General features: G+C 52.1%; 1 protein-coding gene across 4 annotated transcripts in view; it reads right to left on the minus strand.

Moving 5' to 3' along the window:
• LOC119972209 (zinc finger protein 521) overlaps positions 1-15985 on the minus strand; it is a 505048-nt gene that overhangs the window by 134677 nt on the left and 354386 nt on the right. The gene's annotated exons all lie outside the window — the stretch shown is intronic.

The raw sequence follows: 15985 nt of genomic DNA on the forward strand, positions 1-15985 counted from the left end.
GCCAATCACATACTTGTCACTGCTGCCATGCAGGAAAGCCGGCAGCCAATTTGCGCACAGGAAGCTCCCACAGACAGCAATGGAACAGTAACCAGGTGATCGGATCATCTAATTGTTCAGCATCCACCAGGAGAGGGACAGCCAAATGCGGAGAATGTAGAAGCCGCAACGGAAAGTAGCAGCTATAAGAACAAACGACAGATGGCCCGGTGTGAGGGGGTGTGAAGGGGGAGGGGGTGTGAGGGGGAGGGGGTTCTGAGAGGGGAGGGGGTGTGAGGGGAGGGCGGTGTGAGGGGGAGGGGGTGTAAGAGGGAGTGTGAGGGGGGGGAAGGGGTGTGAGTGAGGAAGGGGATGTGAGAGGGGGAGGGGATGTGAGAGGGGGAGGGGGGCGTGAGAGGGGAGGGGGTGTGAGTGGGAGGGGGTGTGAGAGGGGGTATGGTCTGAGTGAGGGGGGGTTGTGAGAGTGGGAAGGAGTGTGAGGGGGATGGAGTTTGAGAGGGGGAGGGGGTGTGAGTGATGAGGGGGTGTGAGAGGCGGAGGGGACGCGAGAGGGGAGGATGGTGTGAGGGGGATGGGGGTGTGAGGGAGAGGGTGTCTAAGGGAGATGAGTGTGAGGGGGAGGGGTGTGAGGGGGAGGGGTGTGAGGGAGAGGGGTGTGAGGGAGAGGGATGTGAGGGGGAGGGGGTCTGAGGGGGTGTGGGGGTTAGGTGTTTGAGAGGGGGAGGGGTGTGAGAGGGGGAGGGGGTGTGAGGGGGAAGGGTGTGAGGGGGAGGGGTGTGAGGGGGAGGGGGTCTGAGGGGGATGAATGTGAGGGGGAGGGGTGTGAGGGGGTCTGAGGGAAAGGGGTGTGAGGGGGAGGGGGTATGGGCGAGGGAGGGTGTTTGAGAGGGAGGGGGTATGGGCGAGGGAGGGTGTTTGAGAGGGAGAGTGAGGGGGAAGGGTGTGAGGGGGAGGGGTGTGAGGGGGAGGGGGTGTGGGCGAGGGAGGGTGTTTGAGAGGGAGAGGGGGTGTGAGGGGGAGGGGCTGTGAGGGTGTGTGTGGGGAGAGGGAGAGTGTGTGCTTGAGGCAGGGTGTGTGGGGGGAAGGGGTGTTTGAAAGGGAGGGAGTGTGAGAGGGGGAGGGAGTGTCTGAGGGGGAGGGGGTGTGTGCGAGGGAGGGTGTTTGAGAGGGAGTGTGAGGGGGAAGGGTGGGAGGGGGAGGGGGTGTGGGGGTTAGGTGTTTGAGAGGGGGAGGGGCGTGAGAGGGGGAGGGGTGGGAGGGGGAGGGGGTTAGGTGTTTGAGAGGGGGAGGGGTGTGAGAGGGGGAGGGGTGGGAGGGGTTAGGTGTTTGAGAGGGGGAGGGGTGTGAGAGGGGGAGGGTGTTTGAGAGGGAGAGGGGGTGTGAGGGGGAAGGGTGGGAGGGGGAGGGGGTGTGGGGGTTAGGTGTTTGAGAGGGGGAGGGGTGTGAGAGGGGGAGGGGTGTGAGAGGGGGAGGGGTGTGAGAGGGGGAGGGGTGTGAGAGGGGGAAGGGTGTGAGGAGGAGGGGTGTGAGGGGGTGTGAGGGGAAGGGGTGAGAGGGAGAGGGGGTGTGAGAGGGGGAAGGGTGTGAGGAGGAGGGGTGTGAGGGGGTGTGAGGGGAAGGGGTGAGAGGGAGAGGGGGTGTGAGGGCAAGGGGTGTGAGGGGGTCTGAGGGGAGGGGGTGTAGGCGAGAGAGGGTGTTTGAGAGGATGCAGGGATAGGGGGCAGCGTAATTGGGTGAATCACTCTTGCAGGGGGCCAGCATGGATTTGTTGGGCCGAATGGCCTGCTTCGGTCCTGCAGCAATGCTATGGGCGAAATTCAGGTCCACCCATTTTGAATTAAAACTGAGCCATCACTGGATTCAAATCAAACAGTAAAGGTGCAAGTCAACTGGACAATGTCCCCCAACTGCTGTGGGATGTCCCTGTTTCTCTTCAGGCTCCGAAGCGACCGAGGGCCTGGACTGTTCTCAAGGTATTTCTTGGTGAGGAAGCCTGGGTTTATTCACCAGCCTCGCGCAAGCTCCTGGGCCGCTAAATCTCGACCTGTTGCACAGCCGCTTTCATCAATGTGCCTATGGAATGAACCAGTGTCGCTGTCAAAGGTTTGGAACTCAAGTGTTTTTCCTTTCTGTTAAAGGATAATTGCAGTCAGCGTGCATTTCATATACGATCTGCACACAGCCATCCACAACCTTCAACACTCATTCCCTCAGCCATTGGCTGACGAGGACAGTTGTGTGCACCATGTACAATATCCATGGTCTCACCCAGCTTAATTCCTCTTTCCTGGAACAGCGTAAGCGCCCTCCTTTAATTCCATCTTTAACTTCTCTTATTAGCCGCAGTTCGACCATTTCTCCTGCGGGTTTTGTTTTAACGCCTTAATCGATTGTATATTAATTGCGAATGATCAATTAATTCTTTAATTGCTGGACATGGCTTAATGCCCATCTCATCATTCAATACGGTTTTCTCAATCGGTCTCAGCCAATCTGCCCCTAGGTCTGTTTGATGGACAACCAGAGACTCTTTCGAAAATTGATCAATTTTGAATCTTTCCACGAAAAATGCCGTGAAGAGGTTTGAATGGCTGAGATACCAGTGCCATTTTAGACTCCGTTCCTTCGATTGTACAATCAGGAATGTTGCTTGTGACAGTCATCGGGGACAGTGCAGAGGGAGCTTTACTCTGTATCTAACCCCGTGCTGTACCTGTCCTGGGAGTGTTTGATGGGGACAGTGCAGAGGGAGCTTTACTCTGTATCTAACCCCGTGCTGTACCTGTCCTGGGAGTGTTTGATGGGGACAGTGTAGATGGAGCTTTACTCTGTATCTAACCCCGTGCTGTACCTGTCCTGGGGGTGTTTGATGGGGACAGTGTAGATGGAGCTTTACTCTGTATCTAACCCCGTGCTGTACCTGTCCTGGGAGTGTTTGATGGGGACAGTGCAGAGGGAGCTTTACTCTGTATCTAACCCCGTGCTGTACCTGTCCTGGGAGTGTTTGATGGGGACAGTGTAGAGGGAGCTTTACTCTGTATCTAACTCCGTGCTGTACCTGTCCTGGGAGTGGTTGATGGGGACAGTGTAGAGGGAGCTTTATTCTGTATCTAACCCCGTGCTGTACCTGTCCTGGGAGTGTTTGATGGGGACAGTGTAGAGGGAGCTTTACTCTGTATCTAACCCCGTGCTGTACCTGTCCTCGGAATGTTTGATGGGGACAGTGCTTTACTCTGTATCTAACCCCGTGCTGTACCTGTCCTGGGAGTGTTTGATGGGGACAGTGCAGAGGGAGCTTTACTCTGTATCTAACCCCGTGCTGTACCTGCCCTGGGGTGTTTGATGGGGACAGTGCAGAGGGAGCTTTACTCTGTATCTAACCCCATGCTGTACCTGTCCTGGAGTGTTTGATGGGGACACAGGCGGAGGGAGCTTTACTCTGTATCTAACCCTGTGCTGTACCTGTCCTGGGAGTGTTTGATGGGGACAGTGTAGAGGGAGCTTTACTCTGTATCTAACCCTGTGCTGTACTGTCCTGGGAGTGTTTGATGGGGACAGTGTAGAGGGAGCTTTACTCTGTATCTAACCCTGTGCTGTACCTGTCCTGGGAGTGTTTGATGGGGACAGTGTAGTGGGTGCTTACTCTGTATCTAACCCTGTGCTGTACCTGTCCTGGGAGTGTTTGATAGGCACAGTATTGAAGGAGCTTTACTGTATCTAACCCCGTGCTGTACCTGTCCTGTGAGTGTTTGATGGACACAGTGCAGAGGGAGCTTTACTCTGTATCTAACCCCGTGCTGTACCTGCCCTGGGAGTGTTTGATGGGGACAGTGCAGAGGGAGCTTTACTCTGTATCTAACCCCATGCTGTACCTGTCCTGGGAGTGTTTGATGGGGACACAGTGCAGAGGGAGCTTTACTCTGTATCTAACCCTGTGCTGTACCTGTCCTGGGAGTGTTTGATGGGGACAGTGTAGAGGGAGCTTTACTCTGTATCTAACCCTGTGCTGTACTGTCCTGGGAGTGTTTGATGGGGACAGTGTAGAGGGAGCTTTACTCTGTATCTAACCCTGTGCTGTACCTGTCCTGGGAGTGTTTGATGGGGACAGTGTAGTGGGAGCTTTACTCTGTATCTAACCCTGTGCTGTACCTGTCCTGGGAGTGTTTGATAGGCACAGTATTGAAGGAGCTTTATTGTATCTAACCCCGTGCTGTACCTGTCCTGTGAGTGTTTGATGGAGACAGTGCAGAGGGAGCTTTACTCTGTATCTAAACCCCGTGCTGTACCTGTCCTGGGAAGTGTTTGATGGGGACAGTGTAGAGGGAGTTTACTCTGTATCTAACCCCATGCTGTACCTGTCCTGTGAGTGAAGATGGACACAGTGCAGAGGGAGCTTTACTCTGTATCTAACCCCGTGCCGTACCTGTCCTGGGAGTGTTTGATGGGGACAGTGCAGAGGGAGCTTTACTCTGTATCTAACCCTGTGCTGTACCTGTCCTGGGAGTGTTTGATGGGGACAGTGTAGAGGGAGCTTTACTCTGTATCTAACCCTGTGCTGTACCTGTCCTGGGAGTGTTTGATGGGGACAGTGTAGTGGGAGCTTTACTCTGTATCTAACCCTGTGCTGTACCTGTCCTGGGAGTGTTTGATAGGCACAGTATTGAAGGAGCTTTATTGTATCTAACCCCGTGCTGTACCTGTCCTGTGAGTGTTTGATGGACACAGTGCAGAGGGAGCTTTACTCTGTATCTAACCCCGTGCTGTACCTGTCCTGGGAGTGTTTGATGGGGACAGTGTAGAGGGAGTTTACTCTGTATCTAACCCCATGCTGTACCTGTCCTGTGAGTGAAGATGGACACAGTGCAGAGGGAGCTTTACTCTGTATCTAACCCCGTGCCGTACCTGTCCTGGGAGTGTTTGATGGGGACAGTGCAGAGGGAGCTTTACTCTGTATCTAACCCTGTGCTGTACCTGTCCTGGGAGTGTTTGATGGGGACAGTGTAGAGGGAGCTTTACTCTGTATCTAACCCTGTGCTGTACCTGTCCTGGGAGTGTTTGATGGGGACAGTGTAGTGGGAGCTTTACTCTGTATCTAAACCCTGTGCTGTACCTGTCCTGGAAGTCTTTGATAGGCACAGTATTGAAGGAGCTTTACTGTATCTAACCCCGTGCTGTACCTGTCCTGTGAGTGTTTGATGGACACAGTGCAGAGGGAGTTTTACTCTGTATCTAACCCCGTGCTGTACCTGTCCTGGGAGTGTTTGATGGGGACAGTGTAGAGGTAGCTTTACTCTGTATCTAACCCCGTGCTGTACCTATCCTGGGAGTGTTTGATGGGGACAGTGCAGAGGGAGCTTTACTCTGTATCTAACCCCGTGCTGTACCTGTCCTGGGAGTGTTTGATGGGGACAGTGCAGAGGGAGTTTACTCTGTATCTAACCCCGTGCTGTACCTGTCCTGTGAGTGATGATGGACACAGTGCAGAGGGAGCTTTACTCTGTATCTAACCCTGTGCTGTACCTGTCCTGGGAGTGTTTGATGGGGACAGTGTAGAGGGAGCTTTACTCTGTATCTAACCCTGTGCTGTACCTGTCCTGGGAGTGTTTGATGGGGACAGTGTAGTGGGAGCTTTACTCTGTATCTAACCCCGTGCTGTACCTATCCTGGGAGTGTTTGATGGGGACAGTGCAGAGGGAGCTTTACTCTGTATCTAACCCCGTGCTGTACCTGTCCTGGGAGTGTTTGATGGGGACAGTGCAGAGGGAGTTTACTCTGTATCTAACCCCGTGCTGTACCTGTCCTGTGAGTGATGATGGACACAGTGCAGAGGGAGCTTTACTCTGTATCTAACCCTGTGCTGTACCTGTCCTGGGAGTGTTTGATGGGGACAGTGCAGAGGGAGCTTTACTCTGTATCTAACCCTGTGCTGTACCTGTCCTGGGAGTGTTTGATGGGGACAGTGTAGAGGGAGCTTTACTCTGTATCTAACCCTGTGCTGTACCTGTCCTGGGAGTGTTTGATGGGGACAGTGTAGTGGGAGCTTTACTCTGTATCTAACCCTGTGCTGTACCTGTCCTGGAAGTCTTTGATAGGCACAGTATTGAAGGAGCTTTACTGTATCTAACCCCGTGCTGTACCTGTCCTGTGAGTGTTTGATGGACACAGTGCAGAGGGAGTTTTACTCTGTATCTAACCCCGTGCTGTACCTGTCCTGGGAGTGTTTGATGGGGACAGTGTAGAGGTAGCTTTACTCTGTATCTAACCCCGTGCTGTACCTATCCTGGGAGTGTTTGATGGGGACAGTGCAGAGGGAGCTTTACTCTGTATCTAACCCCGTGCTGTACCTGTCCTGGGAGTGTTTGATGGGGACAGTGCAGAGGGAGTTTACTCTGTATCTAACCCCGTGCTGTACCTGTCCTGTGAGTGATGATGGACACAGTGCAGAGGGAGCTTTACTCTGTATCTAACCCTGTGCTGTACCTGTCCTGGGAGTGTTTGATGGGGGCAGTGTAGAGGGAGCTTTACTCTGTATCTAACCCTGTGCTGAACCTGTCCTGGGAGTGTTTGATGGGGACAGTGTAGTGGGAGCTTTACTCTGTATCTAACCCTGTGCTGTACCTGTCCTGGAAGTGTTTGATGGGGACAGTGTAGAGGGAGCTTTACTCTGTATCTAACCCCGTGCTGTACCTGTCCTGGGAGTGTTTGATGGGGACAGTGTAGAGGGAGCTTTACTCTGTATCTAACCCCGTGCTGTACCTGTCCTGGGAGTGTTTGATGGGGACAGAGTCGAGGGAGCTTTACTCTGTATCTAACCCCGTGCTGTACCTGTCCTGGGAGTGTTTGATGGGGACAGAGTCGAGGGAGCTTTACTCTGTATCTAACCCCGTGCTGTACCTGTCCTGGGAGTGTTTGATGGGGACAGTGTAGAGGGAGCTTTACTCTGTATCTAACCCGTGCTGTACCTGTCCTGGGAGTGTTTGATGGGGACAGTGTAGAGGGAGTTTTACGCTGTATCTAAGCCTTACCGGATATATTAGTGATCATCCTGTATTTATGGATCTGATTTTTGGATTCCCTCTCACATGTGCAAACATCTTCTCCATGTCTAGCCTATCAAACCTTCCTAATTTTGAGGATCTCCAACAAGTGACCCGCAGCCTCCTTTTTTTTTTACAGAGAATGGAGTCCATGTCTATTTGGTGCTTCCTGGGTGTTATAGCCTTTCAGTTCTGGTCTAAATCCTTATAAATCTTTAATGCACTTTCTGCAGTGGCTGGATAGTGTTTTTATAAAAGCACAATTGCACTCAGTGCTCCAAGTGTAGTTGAAGCAAGATTTACATTTTTTTTGACATAACTTCCCTGCTTCTCAATCCTTAGCGCTGAGTTCCAGCTCGCGCTTTGTTTTTTTTGAATGGCCTTATTAACCTACCATGCTACCTTTAATTTTCTTTTCGAAACAAGTCATCCGCTGTGCAGCTTTTGATCTCATTTGTAAAGGGAAAGACTTGATACACTCTCCCGGATCAAAATCAGCAGGTTTGGTGGGTACCTCAGGCCAGGGGCGGGCGGGAATAGCGTCTGCTAAAATTGGTCTCAATTATTGTACATATTAAGTCCAAATAGCAATCAGCTATCTGTTATATTTTTTTTAAATAAATTTAGATTACCCAATTATTTTTTCCAATTAAGGGGCAATTTAGCGTGGCCAATCCACCTACTCTGCACATTTTTGGGTTGTGGGGGCGAAACCCACGCAGAGACGGGGAGAATGTGCAAACTCCACACGGGCAGTGACCCAGGGCCGGGATCGAACCTGGGACCTCAGCGCCATGAGGCGGTTGTGCTAACCACTAGGCCACCGTGCTGCCCTTATCTGTTATATTTATATATGTGCGCATACGCATAATATAATATAAATATATATATGCAATTTATATGTATTATATATAATTGATTTATAATTTATTTTAATAGTACAATGTATATTACAATTAAGTCAGAATTATTGCTGTTAAATTGTTCTGAGAATTTGTAACTTGGGGATTTGAGATGGAATTTTTAAAATAATAGTCACAAATAATCGTGTTCAAATTTCATTTCGGAAATAAAGGAGTTCATGCAATTCGGACTGAAACGTACAAAGGGGTTATCATTCAACCCATTATTGTGATTTTGGAAATTGTTCTCGAAGGTTAGAGTGGGTTGCGAATTTGAAACGGAAGGTTTAAAGTAGGGAGAGATGGGAAAACGTAATCAAATGTGACACTGAGGGAATTGCTTGGGCACTGAATGGCAAACTGGGATGGGAGGCCAAAAAAATGTGCTCAAGTCAACAACGGCGTTTGGGAGTTACAGTGGGTTGTCGTCGGCACATCTGAAATGGAAGAATTATTTCATATTGACAGCAGTTGGCACAGGGGATCTTTATCGGCTAGATAAAATGGTGTAAACTGGTGGATAAATCTGCAACCCTTTCAACCCGCCCTAATCCTGGGGTCTGGATAATGTTTTCCACCTGGTCCCTGTAAGGTTGGGGTGGGGGGGGTTAAATCGGCAGAAGAGCATAGGAACATAAGAACTAGGAGCAGGAGTAGGCCATCTGGCCCCTCGAGCCTGCTCCGCCATTCAATTAGATCATGGCTGATCTTTTGTGGACTCAGCTCCACTTTCCGGCCCCGAACACCATAACCCTTAATCCTTTATTCTTCAAAAAACTATCTATCTTTATCTTAAAACATTTAATGAAGGAGCCTCAACTGCTTCACTGGGCAAGGAATTCCATAGATTCACAACACTTTGGGTGAAGAAGTTCCTCCTAAATTCAGTCCTAAATCTACTTCCCCTTATTTTGAGGCTATGCCCCCTAGTTCTGCTTTTACCCGGCAGAAGGTTAATGGGTTTTGCTGCTGGGTGAAAATGACGCCACTGTTTGCAGATCAGTGATTAGGGGCCCTGTGTCCTTCCGCCATCCTGTGCTGGGTGTGGCTGAGTTAGCGCCAAGCTCCTGGTTAACTCTTTGGCGGACTGGTTGCTCCCTCCTGACTTGATGCATTTGCTTTATTGAGTCCTGGAATTTGACATGTCAGTGGTCAACAACCTAGTGTTGTGGCTGCTGGTGATACCCCTGACTTTGAAGCAAATTGCCCTTAGTACAGCCTGCATAACTAAATGGCTGGGGGATGTTTTGAAACGGGACTTGGCTAACGCAAAGCTGCCAGGGGTTTTTACTAAATTTGAAGGAGTGCTGTTGCCTCACAGCGCCAGGAACCCGGGTTCGATCCCGGCTTGGGTGACAGTCTGTGCGGAGTCTGCACTTTCTCCCCCTGTCTGCGTGGGTTTCCTCCGGGTGCTCCGGTTTCCTCCCACAGTCCAAAGACGTGCAGGTTAGGTGGATTGGCCATGATAAATTGCCCTTAGCGTCCAAAAAAGGTTAAGTGGGGTTAAGGAGACAGGGTGCAGGTGTGGGAGTAGGGTGGAGATATGGGCTTAGGTAGAGTGCTCTTTCCAAGAGCTGGTGCAGACTCGATGGGTCGAATGGCCTCCTTCTGCACTGTAAATTCTATGATTCTATCTGGAATGCAATTGTTTTATTTAACATCGGGGGAATTCCAGGATACAATAATTATGCATGAACAGCCTTTACCTGACAGAAGCATAATCTACAGAAACAGGCCATTCGGCCCATCTGGTCTATGCTGCTCCACATGCGTTTCCACCATCCTTTCAATCTCACCCGATCAACATAACCATCTATTCCTTTCCCCCCCTCATCTGTTTGTCTAGTTTCCCTTAACTAAATCCACACTGTTCACCTCAAGCAGTCCGTCTGGTAGCAGGTTCCCCACTCCCACCAATATCGGGGTCAATACTCCCCCACACTGTGTTCCTCATCCACGTCCCCTCCAGACGCCATCTGTGTTTTTAATCTTAACAATTCAGCAATGCCTGTTCACGAATGCAATAGTGAGAATTCTCCACTTGCCTGGATGAGCGCAGCTCCAACAACACTGAAGAAGTTTGACAACATCCAGGGCAAACCAGCCCCGCTTGATTGCTCCCCCTTCCACAAACATTCAAACCCTCCACCACCGACGCACAGTGACAGCCGTGTGTACCATCTACAAGATGCACTGCAGTAACTCACCAAGGCTCCTTAGGCAGCACCTTCCAAACCCACGGCCACTACCATCTGGAAGGACAAGAGCAGCAGATACCTGGGACCCCACCTCCTGGAGGTTTCCCTCCAAGTCACTCACCACCCTGACTTGGAAATATATCGGCCGCTCCTTCACTGTCGCTGGGGCAAAATCCTGGAACTCCCTCCCTAACAGCACAGTGGGTGTACCTACACCTCAGGGACTGCAGTGGCTCAAGAAGGCAGCTCACCACCACCTTCTCAAGGGCAATTAGGGGCGGACAATAAACACTGGGCCCATCCAGCGAGGCCCACATCCCGATAAAGAATAAGAACATTGGAAAACACAGGCTCTGTACTGAGGGTGCAGCAAGTCAGCACTAATTACCCAAAATGGAAGAGGATAGGACGACACACAGAAAGTGTTACTGTTATATGTTCAATTAAGCATAATGCATTATTAATGCATTCCAATTACCAAAAATAAACAGATCATATTATTTCAGCGTCCTGCCACCTACCCCCTAACAAATTATCGAGTTAGTTTCTGCTTACATCTTTTCTTCAAAAAAACGTTCATCACTGAGCGGAGAAACAAAACTGAATTCAAACTGCAGTTGTACAGAATCGTAACTGGGAACTGCTGGCCTACGATTCGGTAACTCATTGGATAGCACGTTCTCCTCCGGGTCAGACGCTTGGAGACTCATAATCTCATTCCAGAGACCTGAGCACGTACTGCAGCTGACACTCCCCAGTGCAGCACTGAGGGAGCGCTGCACTGTCAGAGGGTCAGTACTGAGGGAGTGCCGCACTCTCAGAGTCAGTACTGAGGGAGTGCCGCACTGTCAGAGGGTCAGTACTGAGGGAGTGCTGCACTGTCAGAGGGTCAGTACTGAGGGAGTGCTGCACTGTCAGAGTCTGTACTGAGGGAGTGCCGCACTGTCAGAGGGTCGGTACTGAGGGAGTGCCGCACTGTCAGAGGGTCAGTACTGAGGGAGTGCTGCACTGTCAGAGGGTCAGTACTGAGGGAGTGCCGCACTGTCAGAGGGTCAGTACTGAGGGTGTGCAGCACTGTCAGAGGGTCAGTACTGAGGGAGTGCCGCACTGTCAGAGTCAGTACTGAGGGAGTGCTGCACTGTCAGAGGGTCAGTACTGAGGGAGTGCCGCACTGTCAGAGGGTCATTACTGAGGGAGTGCCGCACTGTCAGAGTCAGTACTGAGGGAGTGCCGCACTGTCAGAGGGTCAGGACTGAGGGAGTGCCGCACTGTCAGAGGATCAGTGCTGAGGGAGTGCCGCACTGTCAGAGGGTCAGTGCTGAGGGAGTGCTGCACTATCAGAGGGTCAGTACTGAGGGAGTGCCGCACTATCAGAGTCAGTACTGAGGGAGTGCTGCACTGTCAGAGGGTCAGTACTGAGGGAGTGCTGCACTGTCAGAGGGTCAGTGCTGAGGGAGTGCTGCACTATCACAGAGTCAGTACTGAGGGAGTGCCGCACTGTCAGAGGGTCAGTACTGAGGGAGCACGGCACTGTCAGAGGGTCAGTACTGAGGGAGCGCTGCACTGTCAGAGGGTCAGTACTGAGGGAGTGCCGCACTGTCAGAGGGTCAGTACTGAGGGAGCGCTGCACTGTCAGAGGGTCAGTACTGAGGGAGAGCTGCACTGTCAGAGGGTCAGTACTGAGGAGTGCTGCACTGTCAGAGGGTCAGTACTGAGGAGAGCTGCACTGTCAGAGGGTCAGTACTGAGGGAGTGCTGCACTGTCAGAGGGTCAGTACTGAGGGAGTGCTGCACTGTCAGAGGGTCAGTACTGAGGGAGTGCTGTACTGTCAGAGGGTCAGTACTGAGGGAGTGCCGCACTGTCAGAGGGTCAGTACTGAGGGAGCGCTGCACTGTCAGAGGGTCAGTACTGAGGGAGTGCTGCACTGTCAGAGGGTCAGTACTGTGGGAGTGCCGCACTGTCAGAGGGTCAGTACTGTGGGAGTGCCGCACTGTCAGAGGGTCAGTACTGAGGGAGTGCTGCACTGTCAGAGGGTCAGTACTGAGGGAGTGCTGCACTGTCAGAGGGTCAGTACTGAGGGAGTGCTGCACTGTCAGAGGGTCAGTACTGAGGGAGCGCTGCACTGTCAGAGAGTCAGTACTGAGGGAGAGCTGCACTGTCAGAGGGTCAGTACTGAGGGAGTGCTGCACTGTCAGAGGGTCAGTACTGAGGGAGTGCTGCACTGTCAGAGGGTCAGTACTGAGGGAGTGCCTGCACTGTCAGAGGGTCAGTACTGAGGGAGTGCTGCACTGTCAGAGGGTCAGTACTGAGGGACTGCCACACTGTCAGAGGGTCAGTACTGAGGGAGTGCTGCACTGTCAGAGGGTCAGTACTGAGGGAGTGCCGCACTGTCAGAGGGTCAGTACTGAGGGAGTGCTGCACTGTCAGAGGGTCAGTACTGAGGGAGTGCCGCACTGTCAGAGGGTCAGTACTGAGGGAGTGTTGCACTGTCAGAGGGTCAGTACTGAGGGAGTGCTGCACTGTCAGAGGGTCAGTACTGAGGGAGTGCCGCACTGTCAGAGGGTCAGTACTGAGGGAGTGCTGCACTGTCAGAGGGTCAGTACTGAGGGAGTGCCGCACTGTCAGAGGGTCAGTACTGAGGGAGCTCCACACTGTCAGAGGGTCAGTACTGAGGGAGTGCCGCACTGTCAGAGGGTCAGTACTGAGGGAGCTCCACACTGTCAGAGGGTCAGTACTGAGGGAGTTAACAAGCCATCTCTGATTGGCTGAGCTGTTGCCATGAATAGAGCAACAGAGAATTACAGGCTCCCAAGTTCCGGGTCATTCAGACAGGAGCATGGCTTGATAATATGGGCCGGAATTCTCCGACCCCCTGCCGGATCGGAGAATGGGCGTGGCGCTGTGCGAATCGCTACATTCCGCCCTGGCGCCGGAATGCAATTCTCCGCATGCCGTTCTCACATCCTCTGAGCCGGTGGGACCCCGGCTTTGAAGGGTCCAGGGGTGGCCTGTGGGTGGGGGTCCGTCCCCAGCGGGGGGGGGGGGGGCTCCGTAGTGGCCTGGCCTGCGATCGGGACCCACCGATCGGCAGGCCGGCCACTCTGCTCCCCGGCGTCCTTTCCTCCACGTCGGCTCCTGTGGCCCTCCGCCATTTGCCGTCTGGGCCGGCGCGGGGAAGAAGGCCACTGCGCATGTGCTCGTTGGCGCCGGCCCAACTGTGCGGATCCTGCGGTGCCAGGATCGGCAGCTGGTGTGGGGTAGGTCGCTCTAGCGCCGTCCTAGCTCCCTGTGCGCCGCAGAATGGGGTCCCGGAACGGGCGCTGACGCCAGAGTAAAACACTCCCGATGGGAGAATCCCGCCGCTGGTTGTTTATCCCTTTTGGGAGTTCAGAGTAACACAATCAGCAGCCCTTTCTCCTTTGGTATAAACTTCCGCAACGGTTTGAAATTTGGTATTCCTGCCTTTGTCCTAATCAGTCCAAGAGGAAAAACCTTTGGCAGCATGTCTGACTTCCCAGTCACATTCTGATATTTATTTCTGTTGAAAGCTGTAATCCGCTCCCCTAACAAGCCCCCACCCACCCCGATCAGCATCACTATGGAACTGTACTCAGTGGGGTACAGGTCCCCGGTTCTCCCCCCCCCCCCCCGGCCGCTCACACACACACACAAACGTGGCTTTGGTTGATGGCAACAATGCACGAGGCGTTCTGAAAGGCCAATTATGGTTGAAATAAGCTGGCAGACGTTTGCAGCAGGGGTGCCAACATGCTCTGTGCCAGGCGTCTCCACCCGCAGCTCCGATCTCCATTTCCTGAGCAGGCCCTGCTCGCTGCCAGGGCCGTGCTTTCGAGAGCTGCGGCCTGTCGCCCCCTCACCATTGGCCACACAGCACCCGGGTGCGCCCCCCCCCCTTTTCAAATACCCCCTTTGCCCAGCCGGCTGGCCGAGCGCCACTCTTTTATCTGGCGGGTTCAATTCGGCCTTCTGTTTGAAACACTGCCAAGGTGGTCAAACAACACAGCAATGCCGGACAATAAAGCCGTCAGCGGTTTAGTCCGCTGCCAGTGTTTTCTGGGTTGTTCTGTAAAGTAAATGAAAATTTACATTTGTGGGTAAAATCATTTCCTGAATTTTAAACGGAAACCTCAGGTCGAAGCCGGTAACCGGCGACCTGGCATCAGGTTTACGGGAATTAAGACTGGCCAGCGAAGAGTGCGCACAGCCCAGCTTTTTGACAGAAACCTGCAGGCACTTGTCTTCACCTTCAAATCATGAGACAGAGAAATCAAACTCCCTCTGTGCTCTCAATTATACTGGAAAAAAAAAACAAGGAGCAGAAGTCTTCAGTAATTCAGTCCCAGTGGAAGCTTCTTCACACTGTTTTCACCGTTGGATCTGCTGACAGCAGCAGTTCCACTATCCTCGACTGGTACACTATCAAAAGTTTCTCTCGCTCTGCGAGCTGGAGGCCATTGCCCCCCAGCCTACCCCCCCGGGTTTTGGGGGGGGGGGGGGGGGGGGGGGGGGGGCACGTCTTTAAATGCACCAACGAGGGATTTGTTTTGGTGCTTGCTTAATGTAATGGCTAGGAGCTCAGAGAAAGGGTGGGGGGGGGGGGGGGGGAGAGAGAGAGAGAGAGAGAGAGAGAGAGAGAGACTGTGAGACAGAGACAGACAGAAACAGAGAGCGAGAAGGACAGAGAAAGAGAGAGAGTGAGAGAGACAGCGACATGGTGAGAGAGAGCGAGACAGAGACTGCAAGTATGACAGAGAGAGAGAGAGAGAGAGCATGTGTGTGTGAGAGGGTCAGATAAAGACAGAGAGTGTGACAAGGAGAGAGAGACTGTGAGAGAGAGAGAGAGAGATTGAAACACAGGCTGACGAAAGGCGGCGAGACTGCAAGAGGCAGAGAGTGACAGAAACTGAAAGAGAAAGAGACAGGCAGAGAGATGTGGAAGGAGAGAGATGGCGCAAGTGAAAGAGAGAGACAGAGAGCGAGACAGACAGAGAGGGACACAGGCACACAGTGAATAAGAGAGAGAGAGAGAGAGAGAAAGCAACAGGGACACAAAGAGTGAGAGAGATAGAAAATGAGACAAAGAGAAAGAGAGTGAGAGACAGAAAGGGAGTGAAACATAAGGAGAAAGGGAAACAGAGAGAGAGAGAGGGATGGAGAGACAGCGAGAGATAGAGAGAGGGAGATAGAGAAAAAGGCAGCGTGAGATGAGGGAGGGACAAGAGACAATGAGTATTCTGCTAATTTGTAAAGGGTGTCCATGCTCACACTAACGGGAACTGCTGTATCCCTGGGCTGGAGTCTAGTTATTCAATAAGCTGTCCAGCTGTACAAATAGGAGATCGTCTGTGCACACACTTCAATTCCTCTTTTCAAAACACACTGTAAAACATTCCAGAGTGCTAGATTCCATATGGTTAATGAGCAAACGCTTAATGCCCAACGCTTTCAATTTCATTTGAATTTATGGGGAACTTGAATTCCAACACATGTGTACAAAACTGTAACTGCTCACACCTCCAGATGATGTTGCCTGTGATTGCACATTGATCAGAGGCTGTTATTTGCTGTCTGATGTGTGATTCTGTGCATTGCAGACCACTGGCTGGAGTAATTCTGTAACGAACGTCTGCAGTCGACGAGTAACACATTGCCCCCTTTTGGTAATTATATAACCTCCGTGAGGAGTTCAAATCTATGTTTCCATTTGCGTTTTCCAGCGACACGATGTGTTTGCCACCGCAGCCGCTGCATGACATTGGTTTTATACACATGCGCTTTAAATAAATCTTCTGAAAGTCATTGTTGCAGTCTCTTTTCATCTTTCTGA

This window comes from Scyliorhinus canicula, chromosome 10 (assembly GCF_902713615.1).
Source record: "Scyliorhinus canicula chromosome 10, sScyCan1.1, whole genome shotgun sequence".
NCBI classification, from domain to species: Eukaryota; Metazoa; Chordata; class Chondrichthyes; order Carcharhiniformes; family Scyliorhinidae; genus Scyliorhinus; species Scyliorhinus canicula.